Source organism: Vicugna pacos, chromosome 4 (assembly GCF_048564905.1).
Source record: "Vicugna pacos chromosome 4, VicPac4, whole genome shotgun sequence".
Classification (NCBI taxonomy): Eukaryota; Metazoa; Chordata; class Mammalia; order Artiodactyla; family Camelidae; genus Vicugna; species Vicugna pacos.
This window is the reverse complement of record NC_132990.1, coordinates 22,987,501-23,011,253: the sequence shown is the minus strand read 5'-3', so window position 1 is coordinate 23,011,253 and position 23,753 is coordinate 22,987,501. Positions and strand designations below refer to the sequence as shown.

Sequence of the window (23,753 nt, the reverse complement as noted above, 5' to 3'; positions counted from 1 at the left end):
CATATTTTGTGTTGCTAGTAACTCTAAGACAACAATTTAAAATTTTGTATTGTATTATATGGCATTTTTTTGAACATCAGGTGCACAGAATTGGATTAATCATAAAATTTGTGTCATGACACAGTATTATCTTATGTGCATATTTGTTTTAATTCATTGTTTGTTTTTTATTATAATCAACACCCATGGTCCCACCACCTAATCCAAGGATAGGAAATTACTAATAACTTACATCTACTTGTATCCTTCTCTCTTTTCTGGTACACTGATTCTCTCACCAGAGATAACTGCTAAATTGTTTACCATTTTGATTATTTTTAGGAAGTTTTATCACGTACAAATTTATGAGGAAATAGAATATTGTCTAGTTTTGTCATTAGTAAAAATGTACCATAATGTGTTGTTGCCTGGCATTTGGCAATTTTTATTCATTACTGTGTTAAGATTCATCTAAGATGTTTGTTATAACTGTTCATTTATTTTTAGTGATTTAAAATATTCTATTATATGTGAATATATCGTAACTACTTGTCCATTCATTTGTAGATGAGTATTAGGGTTATTTCTAGTTTTTTGCTGTTATGAATAGTGCTGCAGTTGACATTTTTGTACATGATTCTTAGTACACACATGCCTGCATTTTTGTGGAATATAATGGGAATCCTGGGTTTAGGATGTGAAAATACTACTTTCACAGAATACATGTCACTTATTTTTCAAAAGGGTTTTCATCAATTTTACTTACACCAACAATGGATAAGAGATCTGGTTGATTCCCATCCCCCTCACCACTTGGTATATTGTTAGACTTAGTTTGTTGACATCTGAATTAGAATAAAATAATTTTGTTTTGATTGTCATGTATATATCACTGATAAAGCATGTCTTCAAAGGATTACTAGCCAAGTGAATGCCCTCCTCTGCAAAATGTCTATTTATGTCTTTTATCCATTCTTCTACTGGATTTTTTTCTTACTGATTTTTAAAGGTTCTTGATACTAATCTCTAGTATATTAAATGTGTGGCAGGTATTTTCTGTCTGTGTACCTTTTTATTTTCTTTAATGTGTCATATGATGAACAGAAATTCTTGATTTTCATTTAGAAAAATTAATCTTATATAGTTGGTGCTTCAGCGTCTCATTTAAGAAATCTTCCCCTATCCCAAATACAGAAATACTTGTGCGTCTGTTTTCTTCAAAAAGTTTTAAAGCTTTGCTTATGTCATTTATATTTGTAATTCATTCGGAATTGTGTTTCATGTATTGTATAAGGTAAGGATCCATTTTTATTTATTTTATTTTTTCCCACATAGTAGCCAGTTTTCACAGCTCAGCCTATTGGATAATCCCCCTTTTTCCTGTGTGGTGCTGGGCTACCTCTGTCATATATCCTAGTCAGAATATTTGTATGCTTCTTTCTAGACTCTGTATTTCTAGACAATGTTATGTCATCTTAATTAGTATAGCTTCGTAGTCAGTCTTTATATGCAACAGATCTACTTTCTTACTGTTCTTTAAAGCATTTTGACCATGTTGGCACTTAGCACTGAGATCTAACTTTAAAGATAATTTATAGTTTAATGAAAAACGTTATTGAAATTTTCTTAAACAATTTTATTGAAGTGTAACATACAAATAGTAAAGTGTTGTACAAACTTTAAATTTATAACTGAACATTTCACAAACTGAACACATCCATATAAATACTACTCAGATCAAGATACAGAATATTATTAGTAATCAGTAAATCTCCATAATGTTCCTAATTAGTAGCTATGCCCATAAAGTAATCACTATTTTAACTTCTATCATCATTGATTAGTTTTGATTAGTTTTGAAACTTATAGTGTTCCACCTTTAAACACTCTGTATGCTATGTTTGTTTGTTTGTTTGTTTTTGTAAATATCCTTTATCATATTAGGAAGCTCCCATGTATTCATAGTTTGGTGAAAGTCTTCATGAACAGGTATTGAGTGTATATAATATGTCTTTTAAGGTGATGGTGGCTTTTCCCATTTATTTTGTTAATAACATGGTTAATTACTTTGATTGTTTTTCAATTATTAATTCAGTTTTGTATTTTTGACATAAATCTAACTTTGTTGTACTGTTTTATTATTTTCAAATATTGCTGAATTAAATTTGCTAATGTTTTGCTTAGGATTTTTGCATCTATATTAATGAAGGCTATTCGGCCGTACTTTTCCTTTCTTGAATGTTTCATGTTAGATTTGATATCAGGGTGATGCTGGTATCCTAATATGAGTTGCAAAGTAGTCTCTCTTTTACACATCACTAGGAGAGTTTGTGAAAAACATTATTTTTTGCTTTTTAATAAACACTGAATGCTTTCCTTCTAAGATAAGGAACAAGTCAGTTCTATTCAATATTATACTGGAGATTTTACCAAGTACAATAAGGCAAGAAACAAATGAAATCATACCAATTAGAAATAAGGAAGTAAAACTCTTTTTATTCACAGAACCTGAGCATCCGTATAGAAAGTCTACTGAATCTATGATGAAGCTCCTAGAAATAGTAAGTAAATTTAGCAGTGTTGCAAGGTATAACATCAGTATACAAAAGTCAATTATATTTCTAAATATCAGAAACAAATAATTAGAAATTGAAATTAAAAGACAACATCAAAGCCTATGTAATAATTAAGGATAAATTTAACAAAATATACACCAGACCTATATACAAAATATACCAGAGTGAAATTGAAAGACATATGTAAGTGGACAGCTATGCAAAATTCATGAATCAGAAAATGCAATATTGTCACAATGTCAGTTTTTCCTGTATTGATCTATTATGTAATCCCAGTCAAAATTCTAGGACGCTATTTTTTTTTTTTTTTGGACACATACAAACCAATTCTAAAATTTAGGATTTTAAATTAAATTAAAATTTAGGATTTAAAATTAAATTTTAAAATAGGAAAATGCAAGGGACCTAAAAGAGTAAAATCAAGTTTCATAAAAGGTAAAGTTGGAGGACTTACACTGCCTGATTTTGAGACATATTTATCAAGCTCAAAAGTCAAGATTGTGTAGTTTTGGTGTTATAATTGACAAAATAATCAATGGAACAAAATCGAGTCCAGAAAAATACCCACTAATGTATGTCACTTTATAGTAATTCTTGAAATGAGGGTAATGTAAGTCACTTTATTCTTTTTTAAGAATGCTCTGTATATCCTTGCTGTGTGGCTTTTTACAGAACTTTTAGTATCAGCTTCTCAGTTTACAAATAAATGCTTAGAAATGTTTCTAATTTCCCTTGTGATTTTCTTTCGCCCTTTTGGTTATTTGGAAGTGTGTTGTTTACTTTTGAAATATTTGTGGTTTTTTCCCTGTATATCTTCTTCTTATCCACTTCTAACATACTTCTATTATGGTCAGAGATAGTACACTGAAAGATTACTGTATTTGGAAATTTATTGAGACTTGTATGGCCCAACTTATAATCTTGATGAATGTACTATTTTTACCTGAAAATAATTTGCATTCTGCAGCCATTGAGTGATGTGTTCCTTAAATATCAATATTAATTATGGTGTTGTGGTTGATAGTGTTCAAATATTCTGTCCTTAGTGATTTTTATGCTTAGTTTTTCAAAAATCAGTTTTCCTGTCAGTTGCTGAGAGGTGTTAAAAGCTACCAGTATGATTGTAGATTTTTGTTTCTCCTTTTAATTTTGCCTTATATTTTAAAGCTGTTTTATTAGGGGCATACATATTTATGATTGTCATGTCTTTCTGATTATTCAAACCCTTTGCCATTATAAAATGTTGCTTTTAACTATAATAATATACTGTTGACTTGAAGTCCAATTTTATGATGTTAATATAGCCAATCAATCTCTTTAATGATTACATTTTACATGGTAGTATACTTTTCCCTAGTCTTTAAATTTCCATCTGTAGGTGTCTTAATATTTAAAGTGTACATAGTTTGATACTACTTTTTCCATTCTGATAATTTTTTTCTTTTCATTGCAGTGTTAATCCAGTTAAATTTAATATAATTATTAATATGTTTGGGTTAAGTGTACCATCTTACCATTTGTTTTCTGTTTATCCTGTTTTCTGTTCCTTTTTCCTTCTTTCCTTTTTGGTTAATTGACTGTTTATATATAAGTTTTTTAAAGCAATTAAAAATGTCACTTTTCTGTCTTCTGGACTCCACTGTTTCTGATGATGTCAATGGGAATTTGTTTCATTATTCACTTAAATGTGATAACGTCAGTGTTGTCTGACTTTTTTCCCCAATATTTTACCTTTGGTTTTAAGCATTTAATTTTGATATTCCTATGTATGATTTTCATTGTAGTCATCCTTCTTGCAGTTTGATAAACTTCTTTTTGTATATATATATATATATTTTTTGTGTATATATATATATATATTTTTTTTTTTTTTTACTGAATTGGGGAAATTTTTGACATTATTTTCACAAACATTTTCTGACTTCTTTCTCTTCTCCTTTTGAGATTCTCACTTCACTTATGTTAGACTTTTCACTGTTGTCTCCAAAATTAGTGAGTCTCCATTTTTTTCAATCTTTTAATCTATGTTTTTTAGATTAGGTAATTTATATTAATTACTCTTCAAGTTAACTGACATTTCTGCTATCTCCAATTTTCCCTTAAGTCTTTTCTGTGAATTATTTTTCAAATATTGTATATTTCCATTCTAGAATTTTCATTTTATTCATTATTGTAGTCTGTATATATCTGTGGAATTTTTCTGTTTGTGCATTATCTTATAAACATATTTTTCTTTAGGTCCCTATCATAATAGTTAGAGTAGATTCTTTAAAATAGTTGTATTTTAATTCTATCTTCTGGATCTTCTTGGATTTAATGACTGTGTGGTTTTCCTTTGCTTTTGAATATGAGTCATATATTAATATTTTCTCTATGTCTAACAATTTTGGATTATATAATGTATATAGTAACAAATATTTTATAGAGATTCTGGTTTCTGTTGTATTACTCATAAAAGTTTTAAACTAACTTTCTTTCTCTCTCCCTCCCTTCTTTCTTCCCTCTCTATCTTCCTCCCTCCCTCCCTCCCTCTCTCTCTCAGAATTTAAATAGGTTAGACTTAAACTCCAAGCCCTGATTTCCTTCAAGTGGTAATGATTAAATTTCTTTTAAGTTCTTTCAACCTTATCTAGATTACTTAGAGATCTGCCCAGTGCAAGAATACTTCAGGTATCAGTCATAGTCTTAGCTGTCACCCTTCTGGAATTTCTCTTCCTTCTACCTGTAGTGGTAGGCCTGAACTTTGTCCTATAGTTGTTCAAACCAGTAAGACTGCAAGTTTCATTTGGAATTGTAGCCTCCCCACACTGTGTCTGTTGTGAGCGTCTGTCAGATAAAAATTCCACAAAAATGGGAAACTCAGTGCTATTCTGTTTTCCAAGTATCAATTCTTGTCCAGATTCTTCATGTGGTTGGTCATTGTTCATTACCTTCAGGTGATAGTTTTTATATTTTGCTCAGAGTTTAAATAGTTATATGAAGGAGACAATATGATAGAGATCTACTCAGCTATCATTGTAAATGGAACTTCCTAGTCTTTGACTTTTTAGAGTGTATTTTAACTAACTTACTTAACTTTAGAGTATATTTAATTTTTTCATACAATGCAAGAATCTTGAAACATTCTAACTCCTTTACCTCCTGCCTGTCTTTGCTATTGTTATCTTACGTTTTAATCCTACACATATTTTTACTTTATAAGACAATCAGTATTTATGCGAATTTTAATCCTTTTAAAAGCTCTTAGTTCTTTTCTGTAATTCTGTGTTTCTTTCTAGGCTCTTTTGCCTTCTGCATTACGCACTTTTTTTTTAGTAAGAGTTTGCTGATAGTGAATTCTGTTATTTTGTATTTTTTAGAGAATGTCTTTGTGCCTTCATTTTTAATGGTATTTTCCAAGTTAATTAGAATTGCAGATTAGTAATCTTTTTTTTTCCCCACTGTGTTTTAAAGATGATATGTATTGTCTTCTGGCTTCCATATTTTTAGTGGAAAAATCACTTTTTTCTTTTTCTTTCTTCTTGGAAGGTAACTTGTTCATTCTGATTGCTTTTTATGTTTTCTCTTTTTTTGGTTTTCAGCAGTTTTTATATGATTTGTTTAAGTGTGGTGGTTTTTCTCTTTTTTGATGTGCCTTCGAATTTATAATTTTTTTCTTTTTAAGATTTTCTTCAATCTTGGAAAATTTTTACTAAAAATCTCTTCAAATATGTCTTCTGCATATTCTTTCTCCTGTTCTTGTGAGATTTAAGTTATACACATATTAGACTTTTGTACCATGTGTCATATATCTTTTGACTCTTCCATTTTTTTCAAAGATTTTTTTCTCCTTGCTTCAACCTTGATGCTTTCTTCAGTTCACTCTTTCTCTCTTCTGTTGTAGGTAGTCTTATGTTGTACCCATCTGCTCAATTCTTGGATAGAATGTATATTCTACTTTTGTTGGATGGAGTGTCCTAATTATAAGGTCTGTTTGACTTGCACTTTTCTTCAAGTCTTGTGTTTTCTTGCTCATCTTCTATCTACTTGTTCTATCCTTTATTATTTGTCTATTTCTCTCTCTTCAATTCTGTCCATTTTTACTTCACACATTCTGGGGCTCTGCTGTTAGGTGCATATGTATCTATAGCTGTAATATCTTCTTAAAGGATTCACTCATTTATCATTTGAAAATGTCATCTTTATCTGTAGTGACAATTTTTGCCTTAAAGTCTGTCTGATTTTATTTTAATTTTTCCCACTTTTATTGAGATATAATTCACATATAATGCTGTACTAGTTTAAGGTGTACAGTGTAATGATTACCACAGTAAGTTTAGTTAACATCTATCACCTCACACAGTTACAATTTATTTCTTTTGATGACAGCATTTAAGATCTCCTCTCTTTTCAACATTCAAACATACAATAGAGTATTGTAAACTATAGTCACCATGCGTACATTGCATCCTCATTACTTATTTATCTTATAATTTGAAGCTTCACCCATTACCCCCTGCCTCCACCACCTATCTCTGGCAACCACCAATCTGTTCTCTGTTGCTCTGAGTTTGTTTTTCTTAGATTCTACATATAAATGAGATTATGCAGTGTTTGTCTTTTTCTAACTTATTTTATGTAGCCTAATGACTTCAAGGTCCATGTTGTCACAAAAAACAAAATTTCCTTCTTTATGTGGCTGAATAATAATTCATTGTATTTATATTTGCCACATTTTAAAAATTCCTTCATCCATTAATAGACAGGTTATTTCTATGTTTTGGCTATTGTAAATAGTGCTGCATTGAACATAGGGGTACAGGTGTTTTTTGCAGTAGTTTCCTTCATTTCCTTCAGATATATCCAGAAGTGGAATTGCTAGATCATGCGGTATTTTCATATTTTGCAGAAGCTCTGCACTGTTTTCTATAGTGTCTGTTCCAATCTTTATTCCCACCAACATTGCACAGGTTCTCTTTTCTCCAACATTTGTTATTTCTTGTCATTTGATAATAGCCATTCTAAGTATGAGATTTCATCTCGTGGATTTGATTTGCATTTTCTTGATGATTAGTGATGTTGAGCACCTTTTCTTAGACATATTGACCATATTGTCTTTCTCTGTCTGATTTGCTTCCCTTAGTGTGATAATCTCTAAGTCCATCCATATTGCTACAAATGGCATTGTTTCATTCTTTTCTTTATAACCAAGTAGTATTCCATTTGTGTGTGTGTGTGTGTGTGAGAGAGAGAGAGAGAGAGAGAGAGAGAAAGAGAAAGGGATCTTCTTTATCCATTCATCTGTCAGTGGACATTTAGGTTGTTTCCATGTCTTGGCTTCTGTAAGTGGTGCTGCTATGAACATGAAAACATGTATCTTTTTGAATTAGAGTTTTCTCTGGGTATATGCTGAGGAGTGTGATTCCTGGATCATATGGCAACTCTATTTTTAGTTTTTTAAGGAACCTCAATACTATTTTCCATAGTGCCTGCACCAATTTACATTCCCACCAACAGTGTAGGAGGATTCCTTTTTCTCCATACCCTCTCTAGCATTTATTTGTAGACTTTCTAATGATGGCTATTCTGATCAGTGTGAGTGATACCTCATTGTAGTTTTGATTGTATTTCTCTAATAATTAACAATGTTGAGCATCTTTTCATGTGCCTGTTGACCATCTATATATCTTCTTTGGAGAAATGCCTAGATCTTCTACCCATTTTTTGACCAGGTTGTTCTTTGTTGTTGTTGTTGTTGTTGTTGTTGTTGTTGTTATTGAGTTGTATGCACTTTTGTGTATCTTGGAAATTAAGCCCTTGTTGATTGTATCATTTACAGGTATTTTCTCCCAGTCTTTCCATTTTATTATGGTTTCTTTTCCTGTGCAAAAGCTTGTAAGTTTGATTAGATTTCATTTGTTTATTTTTGCTTTTACTTCTATTGCCTTGGGAGACTGACCTAAGGAAACATTGGTATGATTTACGTCAGAGAATGTTTTGCTATATTCTCTTCTATGGGTTTTATGGTGTCATGTCTTATACTTAAGTCTTTAACCCATTTTGAGTTTATTTTTGGGTATGGTATGAGGGTGTATTCTAACTTCATTGATTTGCATGCAGCTGTCCAGCATTCCCAAAACCACTTGCTGAAGAGACTGTCTTTTCTCCATTGTGTATTCTTGCCTCTTTTGTCGAAGATTAATTAAATGTAGGTGTGTGGGCTTATTTCTGGGCTCTCTATTCTGTTCCATTGATCAATATGTCATTTTTGTGCCAATGCCATGCTGTTTTGATTACTGTATCTTTGTAGTATTATTTGAAGGATAGGAGGATTATGCCTCCAGTTTTATTCTTTTTCCTCAGGATTGCTTTGGCAATCCAGGATTCTGGATATTTTATGGTTCCATATAATTTTAGGATTATTTGTTCTAGTTCTATGAAAAATGTCCTGAGTAACTTAATAGGGATCACATTAAATCTATAGATTGCTTTGGATAGTATGGTCATTTTTAACCATATTAATTCTTCTAATCCAAAAGCATAGGATATCTTTTCCATTTCTTTGAATCATCTTTAATTTCTTTTATCAGTGTGTTATAGTTCTCAGAATATAAGTCTTTCACATTCTTGGTCAGATTTATTCCTAAGTATTTTACTTTTTTGTTGCAATTTTAAGGGGATTTTTTTTTTAACTTTCTGATTGTTTCATTGTTAGTGTAAAGAAATGCAACAGATTTCCGTGGGTTGAACCTGTATTCTGCTAGTTTACTGAATTCATTTTTCAGTTCTAGTAGTTTTTGTGTAGAGTCCTCAGAGTTTTCTTTATATGGCATCATGTCATCTGCACATAAAGACAATTTTACAAATTCTCTTCCAATTTGGATCCCCTTAATATATGTTTCCTGTCTAATTGTTGTGGCTAAAGCTTCCAAAACTGCATTGAGTAGAAGTGATTTGAGTGGGCATTCTTGTCTTGTTCCAGATTTTAATGTGAAGACTTTAAGATTTTTCACTCTTGAGTATGATGTTGGCTGTGGGTTTGTCATAAATATTTTTATTATGTTGAGATATGTTCCCTCTATACCAACTTTGGTAACAGTTTTTATTATGAATATATGTTGAATTTTATCAAATGCTTTTTCTGCATATATTGAGATGATCATGTGGTTTTTGTCTTTTCTTTTGTTGATGTTTGTCACACTGATTGATTTGCATATGTTGAACCATCCTTGTGACTGGTATGAATCCAGCTTGATCATGGAATATGATCTTTCTTGTCTGTTGTTGGAATCGGTTTGCTAATATTTTGTTGAGAATTTTTATATCTATATTCATCAATATTGGCCTGTAATTTTCTTTTTTGGTAGTGTCTATGTATCGTTTTGGTATCATGGTAATGGTGGCGTCATAGAATGAGTTTGGGAGTGTTCTCTCTTCTTCAGTCTTTTGGAAGAATTTGAGAAGGATTGGTTTAAGTTCTTTGTATGCTTGGTACAACTGCCCACTGAAGCCTGGACTTTTGTTTGCAGGGAATTTTTTTTTTTAAATTACTGATTCTATTTCACTTCTAGTGATCGATTTGTTCAAATTATCTATTTCTTCTTGATTTAGTTTTGGTGGGCTGTATGTTTCTAGAAACTTGTCCATTTCTTCTAGGTTGTCCAGTTTGTTGGTATATAATTGTTCATAAAATTCTATTATGGTTGTTTGTGTTTCTGTGATATCAGTTGTTATTTATCCTCTTTCATTTCTTATTTTATTTATTTGAGTTGTGTCTCTTTTCTTCTTGGTGGGCCTGGGCAGAGGTTTGTCAATTTTGTTTACCCTTTGGAAAAAAAAACAGCTCTTGATTTTATTGATATTTTTTGTTTTGTTTTTTTTAATCTCAATTTTATTTATTTCCTCTCTGATCTTTATTATTTCCTTCCTTCTGCTGACTCTAGGTTTTGTTTATTCTTCATTTTCTAATTCTTTTAAGTGGTAGGTTAAGTTGTTTATTTGAGATTTTCCTGTTTTTTTGAGGAAGGCCTTTATTAATATGATCTTTCCTCTAAGAACTGCTTTTCCTGCATCCCAGATTTTGTGTAGTTGTGTTTTCATTTTAATTTGTCTTGAGGTATTTTTAAATGTCTTTTTTGACTTTATTATTCATCTTTTTTTTTTTAGTAGCTTGTTATTTAGTCTCCTTGTAATCGTTTTTTTTTTTTTTTCTCATTTCTCTTTCTGTGGTTGATTTCTAGTTTTATGCAATTGTGGTTAGAAAAGATACTTGAAATAAGATTTCTATCCTCTTAAATTTGTTGAGGCTTATTTTGTGTCATAGTCTGTGGTCACTCCTAAAGAATGTTCCATGTGCACTTGAAAAGAATGTATTCTGGGGTTTTGGGTGTTATGTCCTGAAAACATCAATTAAGTTTAATCATTCTGTGGTATCATTTAGAATCTTTTGTTTCCTTATTGATTTTTTGTCCAGAAGATCTGTCCATTGATGTGGGTGGGGTCATAAAATCTCCTACTATTATTGTATTCCTGGCAATTTCTCCCTTTATGTCTGTTAGTATTTTCTTACGTATGTAGGTGCCCCTATATTGGTACATATATGTTAATGAATGTAATAACCTCCTTTTGTATTTATCCTTTTATCATTATACAGTGTCCTTCTTCACTTTTATGACTTTTGTTTTAAAGTCTATTTTGTCTGATGAGTATTGCTAGCCCCGCTTTCTTGTCATTTCCATTTGCATGAAATGACTTTTTCCATCCTGTCACTTTCAATCTATGTGTGTCCTTTGCCTTAAAGTGGGTCTCTTGTAGGCAGCATATTATAGGCTCTTGTTTTATTATCCAGTCTGCCACTCTGTGACTTTTGATTGGAACATTTAGTCAGTTGACATTTAAGGTACTTACTGATAAGTTTGTGTTTATTGCCATTTTCAACCTTGTGTATCTTTTCAAAAAAAAGTAGCTTTTTGTTTCATTGATTTCTTTTGTCTTTTTAGTCTCTCATTTATTTCTGCTCTGATCTTTATTTCTTCCTCCTATTAACTTTGCCCTTGGATTTTTCTTTTTTTTCTAGTTGTTTGAGGTAAAAATTGGAATGTTCTTTTGAGCTGTTTTCTTTTTTCTTAATATAAGTGTTTATTGATGTGAACTTCCTTCTTAATACTGCTTTTGCAGCATTCCTTACATTTTGACATCTTGTATTTACTTCTTCATTTTTCTCAAGATATTTTAAAAATTTTTCTTTTGATTTCTTCTTTGAATCATTGGTTACTCAGTATCATGTTGTTTAATCTCCATATGTTTTTGAATTTTCCAGTTTTCTTTTTTGTAATTGATCTTGTTTCATATGATTATGGTTGGAAAAGATGCTTGGTATGATTTCAGCCTTCTGAATTTATTAAGACTTGTTCTGTGGCCTAACACATGACCCATCCTGGGGAATATTCCATATGCCCTTGAGAAGAATATGTATTCTGATACTTTTGGATGGAATCTTTTGTAAATATGTGTTCGATTCCTCTGGTCTAATACAACATTCAAGTTCAGTGTTCCCTTTGACTTTGTGTCTGGGTGATTGATCCATTGTTGAAAATGGGATATTGAGTCCCTTACTATTATTGTATTGATGTCTGTTTCTCCCTTCAACTCTGTCAATATTTCCCTGGTAGATTTAGGTGCTCCTATGTTGAGTGTATAAATATTTACAAATTTTATATCTTTGTGTTAGATTGACCCCTTTATCTTTATACAATGACCTTCTTTTTTTTTTAACAGTTTTTGGCTTAAAGTCTATTTTTTCTACTATAAGTATAGGTACCCTTGTACATTTGTTTCCATTTGCATAGGATTATGTTTTTCCATCCTTTCACATTCAGACTATGTATGTGTCTTTAAATTCTGTGAAATAAGTCTGTTTTAATGTTATAAGCACCATACAGTTTGGTTATTTTTTTTTAATCCATTCAATTACTTTATGTCTTTTGAATGGAGAACTTAGTCCATTTTCATGAAAGTACTTATTGATATGTTGTGACTTACTATTGCTATTTTGCTAATTGTTTTCTGGCTATTTTGTAGTCCTTTAACTCCTTTCTTCTTTTTTTCTCCTTCTGTGTGATGAGATGATTTTCTACAGTAGATGCTTAAATTCTTTTCTCTTTATATTTTGTGTATCTATTACAGATTTTGATTTGTGGTTATCATTAGGCTTACATAAAACATGTTTATAACACTCTATGTTAAGCTGATAATAACTTTAGTTAGAACACTTAATAAAACTATATTTTATCCTCCCTTGACTTTTTATGTTTTTGATGTAAGAATTTGTGTATCCCTGAACTAATTATTGTAATCTAAGTTATTATTACTACTTTTGTGTTTTAACCTTCATACTAGATTTATATGATTTACCTTCCATCATTACAAAATTAGGGTATTCTGAATTTAACTACATATTTACCTTTACCAGTGAGATTTATATCTTTTCCTGTTATTAATTAGCATCCTTTCATTTCAGCTTGAAGGATGTCCTATAACATTTCTTGTTAAGATGGGCCAGGTGATGACCTTCTTCAGCATTTGCTTGTCTGGAAAACTCTTTATCTCTCCTTAAATTCTGAAGGACAACTAGTTGGGTAAAGTATTCTTAGTTGGCGTGTTTTTTTTTTCTTTCACCATTTTCCATATGCTTTGCTCCTCCCTTCTGGTTGTAAAGTTTCTGCTGACAAATCTGCTGATAGTCTTATTGTGGGAAGGCTTCCTTGTATATAACAAGTTGTTTTGTCTTGCTTCTTTTAAGATTTTCTCCTTCTCTTTATAACTATTGACAATTTAACTGCAGAGCATCTTGGTTTGAGTCTCTTTGCATTCATCTAATTGGAACTCTATGGTCTTCCTGGACCTGGATGTCTACTTCCTTCTCCAGGTTAGGGAAGTTTTCAGTTATTATGTCTTGCAAGAAGCTTTTTGCCCCTTTCTCCCTCTTTTCTCTTTTTGGGATTCATATAACATGTATATTTTTCTACCTGATGGTGTTCCATAAGTTCCTCAAACTATCTTTTCTCTTTTTCATTATTTTTTTCCTTTTGCTCCTCTGATTAGACAAACTCCACTCCCCTGTCTTTGAGTTTACTGATGCTTTCTTTTGCTTTTTCTAGTTTTCTGTCAAACCTCTAGCATATTTTTCATTTCAGTTATTATATTCTTCAGTTCTGTGAATTGTTTGGTAATTTTTTGTTTTTATCTCTCTTTTGAAATTCTCACTTTGTTTATGCATTGTTCTCCTTGTTGAACATCTTTATGATCATTATTTTGAACTCTTTATCAGGTAAATCATGTATCTCTATCTTATTAAGGTCTCTTTCTAAGGTTTCATATTGTCCTTTTGTTTGGAATATATTCCTCATTTTTTTTTCATTTTTATTGACTCTTTATGTTAGTTTCCATGCATTAGATAAAACAGTCACCTCTCCTAGGCAGGAATGGAATCATGTAGGAGATGAAACTTACTGTTTGGTCCACCTGACCCTAGCTCTTGGTTGTCTCTCCAACTTTTGTGATTGTCCAGACAGCATTTTTTGTTCTTACTGGCTCCTGGTAGTTGAAGGCATGTCAAGGTCTGACAGTATCCCATAAGGAAAGATCTCAATCAGCACCCAGATGCAGGCTGATTGGAAGCCAAACCCTCAGGAAGCAATTTTTAAATATGCAAATAGACATCTTTGAGGGAAGGACTGGTAGCATTTCTTTCCATTTCCTCTGTACTGAGGCCTCAAAGGTTAGCCAGTTAAGATCTGTTTGTTTGTTTGCTATAGTCCTGTTGGGCCCTTGGATGCAAAACTCGCTGGCCACCAGTCAAGTGATAAAGAGGTGCATTCCCTGGGCAGCAGCTGCAAAAGCTAGTGCACCAGATGTGTCCACAAATCTTTCAGGGAGATACTGGTAACCTAAAGTAGGAAATAGGCAGAGGGAGTGCAAAGACGGCACCCACTAGCCTAGGCTGATGACTTATACTTATGTAGCTGCAAAAGCCCAAGCTGGCTATGCATGTGGCTCCAGGTTCTAGTGTAGGCAAACTGAGATTTACACAGCTGATATCTTACACTTGTGCAACTACAGAGACCTTCGATGACTCCATGTGATTCCTGGCTTCATCAGAAGTTGAGGGGAGGTCGTGCACATGGATTAGGGAGGGACTCAGGTTACTGGGTTCAGCTAACTCAAAAGCCTGTGGGACAAAACCTGGTGAGATCTGCAAGGATCGTCAGTGACTGGTGGCCATTTGGCTTCATCAGTGGTGAACTCTGCTGAGTTTGTCTTTAGAGTAGATCTCTGTGAATCGCCCATTGCTCTGCTGCCTGTCTGCTAAAAATAACCTCTACTTTTCTTCATTGTTACTAGCTGGCTCAGTATGTGTCAGTTTTGCTTGTCTGGGTGAGGGAAAACTGAAGCCTGACTTGTGTAATGCCCCAAGGGCTATAGAAGCTGGTTGCTCACCTTGCTCTTTCTTTCCTGGCGAGAGGAACTTTTTCTAGATGGGAAGTCCTTTTTGGTGCTGAATAACACCAACATAGGGTATGGAATTGTGCAGGCAAAATAAAGTTGTCGTCTTTCTTTCCTTGTGTAATTTTTCTGGTTTTTTGTTCCACTATGTTGCAAAAACTTACTAAATATTCCTTAATGGTCTCCCAGTGCTGTTTTTGTTCATGGAGTGCTGTTCAGTTGTTGATCTTTGTGCGGAAACAGGGAAGCTAAGTTCTTCTTTTTTTTTTTTTTTTTGTAACCCTTATTTCCCCTAGAACTGTTACTTTTCTTCTTAATGCATGTGTTTTTGTATACCAGGTTACACATACTATTAACAAGGTTATTCTGCTGGAGTATTAATTTCAAGGGATGACAATCCTTTAGCAGTAAAATGTGTGTGTGTGTGTGTGTGTGTGTATGTATACATATGTATATAAATATAAAAATACAATTTCATCCTAGGATTTATATGTATATATAGCTTTGCCATATTTCTCCCGAAGTTTAACTGAGAATGTTTCTCCTTTTCTATGGCATAGTTTGAATAGATTCATTCCAGGAAGTGAAGACATAACACTCAGCAGTTATGGACACCATGCCTTTGAAATTATGAATGTTAACAGAAAAGTTACAAATAATAACTGTTCATAAGAGTGATTTTTCAAGTATATATTTGTTTAATCCTTTTTGCAATAAATATTAATACTTTATATGCAAATTTAAATAAATTACATTTTAAAAGTGTAACATGATGTATTTTATGTTTATAGGGAGTATATATATGCTCCTTTAGTCTCTCACAGTGGTTGATTTTTCTCAGAATCTACCTAGACTTTCCTAAGTTGCGTTGATTTAATTACAGAGTGCTGTTTGTTGTTCTTTTGAGTTTGATCATTTGATTCATTAGTGGGGTAGTTAAGAAAGATATTGTTAATTATACTTAAAATAAATTTATACATAAATATGTAAAACATATTTTTATGTTTTTCACAAATAATAGCTGCAAGAATGACATATGACATACTGGATACCGCTGTCAAATAGTGTGTTCAGTACTGGCCAGTTTAGTATTTGTATTCAACTTGGAGGAAATATAGACTGAGACAGTGAAAGAAAAAAACTCAAAATAATTTTTCTATCCCTGCCCTGTGTAACGAGTTTGAAAGTAAGATGGATGAATATTGGTTAGATATTGTTGAATATGTTCCTTTGAATGAGAATTTTTATATGTGAATGAGTTGACCTTTAAATATATACATTTTATGGACTGATTAAATAATGGCTCCTCTATTATGTGGAAGACTGATACAGATGTTTAAAAACAGGATTTTTTTAAAATGAAAGTAAATTTTTCATGTATTAGGTACATTTTCTTTAAAATTTTATAAAGCAAAATGCAGTAATCATACTATTAATCATAACTCTATTTATTGATACACCTAAACTTACTTTGCAAATATTTATTGATATCCTACCATGTGTTAGGCACTGTTCTTGGTAATGAAAAAACTTTAGGGGACAAAATAAAGTCTTTCCACTCATGGAGCATACATGCAGGTCAAGAGTCACCATCAAACAAGTAAAAACGCATTACATGGTAATAAGTGTTGTGAAGAAAAATAATGCACCGTGAGACACATCATAATAGAGAATGGTGGTGCTAGTTTGCTATCACTAAATCGTGATAGTGCATGGTGGTGAGGGAAAGCTACTCTTGCCAGTTGACATTTGAGAAGAAAACTGAAGGAAGTAAACCATCTAGATATTTGAGGGAAGAGCATTCCAAGAGGAGGGATCAATTAGGGCCAAGCTCATGAAGCAGCAGTTTGCCTTGCAAGGAGACCAATGTGTCTAGATCCAAGAGACCTGTGGGGAGAGAAGTGAAAAGTGATCTCAGAGGGGTAAATGTGGGATCACATGCCCTAGGGCCTGGTTTGGCCCCCACAAGGACATAGGTTTTACTCTGAGTGAGATGGAAGGCCATTGGTGTGTTTTAAATAGAAAAGCAACTATTGGAGTGTTTTAATCGGAACAGTGATAAGTCTAAGTTTATGTTTTAAAAGGGTCACCATGATTGCAATGTGGAAAAGATGCTATAGGAAAGCAGAGAGGGGAGCAGGGAGACAAATTTAAGAGGCAATTGTAATAGTCCAGGTAAAACTCAGTGGGTGCTTAGAATAGGTTGAGAGATGTAGTTTGATTTTGAAAATAATCAGAAGGTAGAGCCCACAAGATTTGAAGATGGCTTAGATGTTAAGTATGAGAAGAAGGTGGAAACTAAAAATGAATTCACAATTTCCAGGCCTAACCACCTGAACTAATGATTTTTGTCATTTTCTGAAGCAAGAAAGAATACTCTAGCATTTCTCCCAGCAGGAAGGAGGAGGGCACTGAAGTTATATAGAGAGAAGTGGAAGCCTTGAATTAGAGAAACAGTAATAGGAATGGAGAGAAATGGGTGACTCAGGATGTCTACCAGTTAGTAACATATCCTTTTTCATGTCAGTACTAAAACTTCTTCAGAATTCAGTTCAGCGAAACTCACCACTTTATCCATCCATCCATCCATCCATCTTTCCATCCATTCATTCATTCATGTATTACTCAGTTATATAGTCAATATCTGTTAAACTCCTACTGTATTCTAGGTACTAGGTTTAGGTAAAGGAATGCAAAGATGAGTAGGGTAGTCTGCTCTTATGAATCTCATTAATGGGTATGCAGACAGGAAAATAATTATTATACAACATGCTGTATATAAAGGGAACATGAACAAAATACAAGATTTGTGGAGAGGAGCTTTGCAGGGAGCATGTGTATGGGGAGGAGTGAGAATGCCAAACTTTTCACAGAAAAAGTGGAATATGACAGTTTGAAAATTATTTAGGAGTTTCTAGCTTCCCATTGGAAGTGAGTCAGCATAGGGTCAGAGGGATATTGAGAATAGTCTAGGTAAGTGCTTCTCAGATTCTAATAAGCGTCTTAGTAACCTGGCATTGGTTTGAGGGGAGGTTGTTGCTGTGAAACAGTTTCTGATGTAGTAGGTCTGGGTTAAGGTATGAGATTCTGCATATCTCTTACGTTCTCAGATGTTGCTTTTACAGCTGGTCCAGGGATCACCCTTTGATTAAGAAGAGACAAAGCAGGAACGTGAATTATACAGTTGAAGGAAAATAGTAGGAAGATTTTATTCTCCCTTCCATTTTTTCGTATCCATAAATAATTTTTTTCAAATGCATATAGTGGGACTTTTGAGTACATGACTTTTGGGGGGGTATATTTACAAAGTAATAAGTAACAACATAAATTCTGGAATCTGGGTCTTTGTGTCACTTTTACTAAACTTATCTATGTCTCAGTTTTATCATTTGTAAAATGGGTATTATAATAGTACCTACCTCATAGGACTTTTGTGGAGATTACATGAGCCAATGTGTTGTGGGCATTTAGAGCAATAAAGCAATAAACGTTAGCTTTAAAAACAAAAAAACACTTCTTATGTTATGTTAGCAAATTTGAGGTGTTGTTTTCTGTGTTGGTAGTGATTCATCTTCTCTTTTTCCTGATCTCACAATCAGAATTATTGGTGAGCCAACTGACAGTCTTTGCCATAGAAAAGGACAAAGCTAATTGGTTCTTATGGGATTGAAACCTCTGACCTTTGATTTCTTAGCATCCTGTTCTTAACTAGCTGAATTCAAAATGACTGCCTATTCTTATCTCAGAGTGATTATTTATCTTTTCTATGCAGAAGTACTGTTTCTTGCCTTGGAGGAATATCTTGCAGTAGAAGAGAAACCTAAGCCGTAAAATTACTGTATTTATCTGTGAATGAATTACTCTGCATGTGGCTAAAAGCAGACCACAAGATTGTGAATTTTAACCATAGGCTTGTTTATTTTTACTTCTTTTCACAGATACTCTAATCCTTCCTTTCCTAGGTAGTAGAGAATTTTTTTTGTATGTTTTACCTTGTGTTCTCACTTTCTTTTCAAAAATTTTTATTACTGAATGTTTGAAATCTACAAAAGAATAACTAATGTCTGTGTACCCACAAGTAACTATCATCAGTACGCTTGCTATTACCTTTGTGTTCCTCTCTAATCCCATCTTAATTCTTTTCCCTAAAGATAATCACTTTCTTGAACTTGTATTTATTAATTCTTGCTTGTTAAAACTGTTTTCTTAAATAACATATTGTTTCTTATTGCTTTTTTTAAACCTTAGCCATATCACACTTTATGTATATCATGCTTTGCAACTAGATATTTCCTTTGGATTTTATTTTTGTAAGAAAACTCATTGTTTTTTTTTTTAATTTTACCTTTTTATTTATTTATTGTTGGGAGGGAGGTAATTAGTCTTTCTTTCTTTCTTTCTTTCTTTATTTATTTATTTATTTTTTAATGGAGGTACTGGGGATTGAATCTAGGACCTCATGTATGCTAGGCACACAATTTACCGCTGTGCTATATGTAAAGTCCTCCCTAACTCATTGTTCTTGAACAGTTGTTTTCCCCTTCTGTGCAACAATCTATTGTATGAATAGCTACAATTTATTTATCCACTCTTTTTGTCAATGAACATTTTTTGTTTTAATTTTTTAGCTATGGGAAAGTTTACACAGTGCTGCTGTGAACTTTCTGTTACATGTGTCCTGACACACACATGCAAGACTTTCTCTAGGATATATTGCTAAGCATGAAATCATCAGTCATGAATAAGTAAATATTCAGGCTTACAAGTAAATGCCAAATTATATGCCAAAGTGACTGTCTCAAAATACAGACTTCTTAGTTGCATTCCTGAAAGAGATTAATGACCTAATGACCTTTAGTGTCTTATGTTTCTATTATGTAAAATACCTGTTTGTGTCCTTTGCCAGTTTTTCTATTAGAATGTTTATCTTTTTGTTGAAATTCTTTATTTTGGATACTATCTTTTGTTAGTTATTACATTATTTGCTATAGTATCAACCTCTGTATACATAGACCCCAGATCTCTGAGGCTTAAAATTATTTATTTCTTATTTATATAACATTTCAATTGGGTATTACTTGGATTTTCAATTTTCAACCAGTGATTTAGAGATCTGGGCTCTTTTCATCTTTTCAGTCCACTAGGTTTAAATGTGGCTCCCAGTGTTGTCCCGGAATCATCTCTACTCCAGCCAGCAAGAAGGGAAAAAGGTCCATCCAGCAAGAAGAGAATCACATTTAGGAAGTTTTTATGAATAAGGCTTTAGAGTGGTACATGGCAATTCTGTTGGCATGTCATTGGCCATAACTCAGTTATTTGACCACATGTTATCTAATTGCAAAGAAGATTTGGAAATATATGCCCCCAAATATTGGGAGATGTATGTCTACTTCCAAAAATAGGAAATGAGTTTTAAGATTAGCCAGAAATCTCAGCTGTCACTTACGATTGTTGCAAATATCTTCTTGCTTATGGCTTTTCTTTTCACTTATTATCTGGTATCCTGAAAAATGAAGTTACTCATTTAATACAGTTGAATTTCTCAATACTTTCTCTTCAACTTTGTTCTTGCTGTATCTTATTCAAGAAATCTTACCTTATCCTGAACTCAGAAAGTTATTTTCCAATATTTTCACCTGAAGTCTTATAGTGTGACTTCCACAAGTGAGTAATCTATGTGGTATTCATTTTTGTTGTGAAGAAGATAATTCAATTCAATTTTTTAAAAGTCTTGGTATGTTTCAGTACTATGAATCATGTTAATAATCACTTCTTTTCTCAGTGATCTAACAGTGCTATCGCTGACATTTATTATTGCATATATACATGGGTTCATATTTAAGTGGGTCTATTTGCATTGGTTAATTTTATAATCTCTGAAAGAACAACACTGTATTTATTATTGTAGCTTTATAATGAGTGTTGATAACTGATGTGACAGGTCTCTTTACCATATTCTTCTTCAGCAGTGTTTTGGATATTCTTGATCCTTTGCTCTTCAGTATAATGTAACCTGCTATTAAGTTCCCTGAAAAATCTTGTGGAGATTAATTTGAGGTGAACTGATATTTTTGTCATTTTAAATGTTTATATTCCCACTTAAGCTATGTTTCCTTTAATATAGGTCTTTTAAAATGTATTTAAATAAAGTTTTGTGGGTTTATCCATAGAGGCCTTATATCTCTTTATTAGATATGTAATTGTTGTGTCTTTTATCAGATTCTAAGTTACTTACATTTTGTTCCTGTTTTAGCTACTTGCATTTTTTTTTTAGATTTTCTGACTCTTGTATATAGCAATGCAGTTGGTTTTTAAATGTTTATCTTACTTTCAGCTACCCTGCTAATCTCTTCATAATTCTAATTTTTTTTTAGATTGTCTGAATTTTCTGTGTAGACAGTCTGTAATTATGGCAGTTTTGTTTCTTCCTTAAAAATCCTAATATGTTATAGTGATCTTTATACATTTTACCATATAAAAATTCAAAAGAAGTGGTGAAAGTGGGTTTCCTTGCCTTGTTCCTAACTTTAAAAGGAATATTTTGCCATGGACTATGAAATTAACCGTAAGTTTCTTATAGATATCCTTTTATTGGGTTAAGGAGCTTGATAAACAAATATCATAAATGGTGGTGAAGTTTATCAAATGTTTTATGTTTTGATGCCTGGGACATTTCCAACCTTTTATATACTGCTTTGTTTATTTTGCTGATATTTGTTTGTTTGTAAAGTCTCTGTGACTGAAATTGGCCTGTTATAGAACTTTTTGTACTGTCTTTATCTGGAATTGCTTGTAAGATGACCCTTATACAATGAGTTTCTAAGCTAAAGAAAAATTAGAAAATTGCATCATTAAGATGGAATAATTACTCAGAATATAGTACAGAGGCATAGCATTATGGAAAATATGAAAGAAGTGAGTGGACTTGGAGGAGAGTGAGAGTCTAGCTATAAAAGGTGAGATAGAGAATAGCGGGGTAGCGGTAAACTCTTCAGCTATATTTTGGATTTTTTTCAAATCTGCCTGATTAGTTTGACTTTAAATGTGCAATCTTCTTACTGGTTCATTTTTTGGTTGTTAATCTTTGCAATTCTATGAGAAACTCCCGTTGACACAGGAGTTAGGGATCTTATGGTGACTCACATAAAACAGGATAAAAGGCATAATGATGTTAGGTTAGTGAATTCAAGGCAGATGGTGGTGGCAGGCAGTGTCTTTGGGGATAGAGAAGGCTTTGCCTAGAGTTCCTTATTGACATCTGTTGATTGAGGTGAGGAGATCTATGGAAATTAGGTCTTAGCTCCAATGCTTGGCCTTTTCTTTAGCCCCAAATGGTGGTAGAAGAAAACCTAAGGGAGGCATGGTCTTAGACCCTGTATGTGGCTCTGTATGTGTATAAAGGATATACAGTAAACGGTGAATGTGTATTTTATGTAATTGGAATCATACAGTATATAAATTTGTATCCTGCTTTTATAATTACCATTTCATTATAATATGATTAAACATCTGAAAACATCTTTATGACTGCCTAATAGTGTAATATAGGAAAGTACAATTTTTTTACCTAGATATTTCCCTACTCCAGGACATTTAACTTATTTCAATATATTTTTTCTATTTCCTCTAATTTTATACTATGATGAACATTTTAATTTGTCTGTCTTTATTTTCATCACTTGTTTTTGTCAGATGAATTCTTAGAAGTAAAATCCCTGTGTCAAAGATTATGAACCTCAGGTTTTTGAATATATACCATGCATGCTAAGTTATGTTCCAGAAAGATTATACCAATGATCTTCTCAACAGTTTGTAAGAGTGCCCACTTTTTATAACCTTGCAAGCTTTATTACCATATAAGACCAGCCTTGTTAATTCGTTCTCTTTTGTTTTTCACCTCTGAAAACTAGTAAGGTTTTTCGCTTTAACTTTTCACAATTTTCTTTTGCAGATGTTCTATCCTTTTGTATTTTTATGTGTTTATTGTTTATTTGTATATGTGACCTAAATATATACTAACTGTATACTTAAATATATACTGAGGAAATGAGCCCTGTATAACATTTATCACAAATCAAATATTTTTACAGTTTATTGTTTGTCTACTTTGTTAACAGGTTTTAGACCTTCTAGACTCAGTTCTAAGATAATTATTGGGAACTTTTTCCTGAAGCTTTTTGTCATAAGGTTGAGATGTATACCTCTTCTGTGCATTAGCAGGTATTAAACTTTATCGTTTTCCTTGTCTGTCTGCCCTCTGGGGCTGTGAGCTCCTTGAAGGCAAGGAAGATTGGTGTCTTATGCTTTTATCCTCACTGTCTTTGCCAACTATCGATACTTTAATTTCAATAAATGCTTATTGAATGAGCACATGAAAAAGTACATATCTTGGTTCCATACCCATTTAGCCTATCCCACAGTGATCTAGTATTCTTTGACACAGCATTTCCAAAAAGTAGGAGGTAGGAGCATTAGAGTCAGTTTTGTAAGGAATTATCTTGGTGTGGTGTAGAATAGTTACATATGGACTAAAATTTATGTTGTCTTTTCTTTAACAGTGCTGAGTTGATTTTGTACAATTTTCTAAGACAGCAAAGAAGAAAAGGTATCAGTATTGGTTAGCTCTGCTTTCTTGCCAATCAGGGAGTCTAGTATTAATAGTAGCTGTTTGGCATCAACTAAACTATTTTAATTTCTAAGTTGGCAGAGAGGAGA

At 32.5% G+C, this 23,753-nt stretch overlaps 1 protein-coding gene across 2 annotated transcripts in view; it reads left to right on the top strand.

The window, feature by feature from the left end:
- Positions 1–23,753, top strand: part of CNTLN (centlein) — a 245,958-nt gene that overhangs the window by 82,664 nt on the left and 139,541 nt on the right. The window lies entirely within an intron of this gene.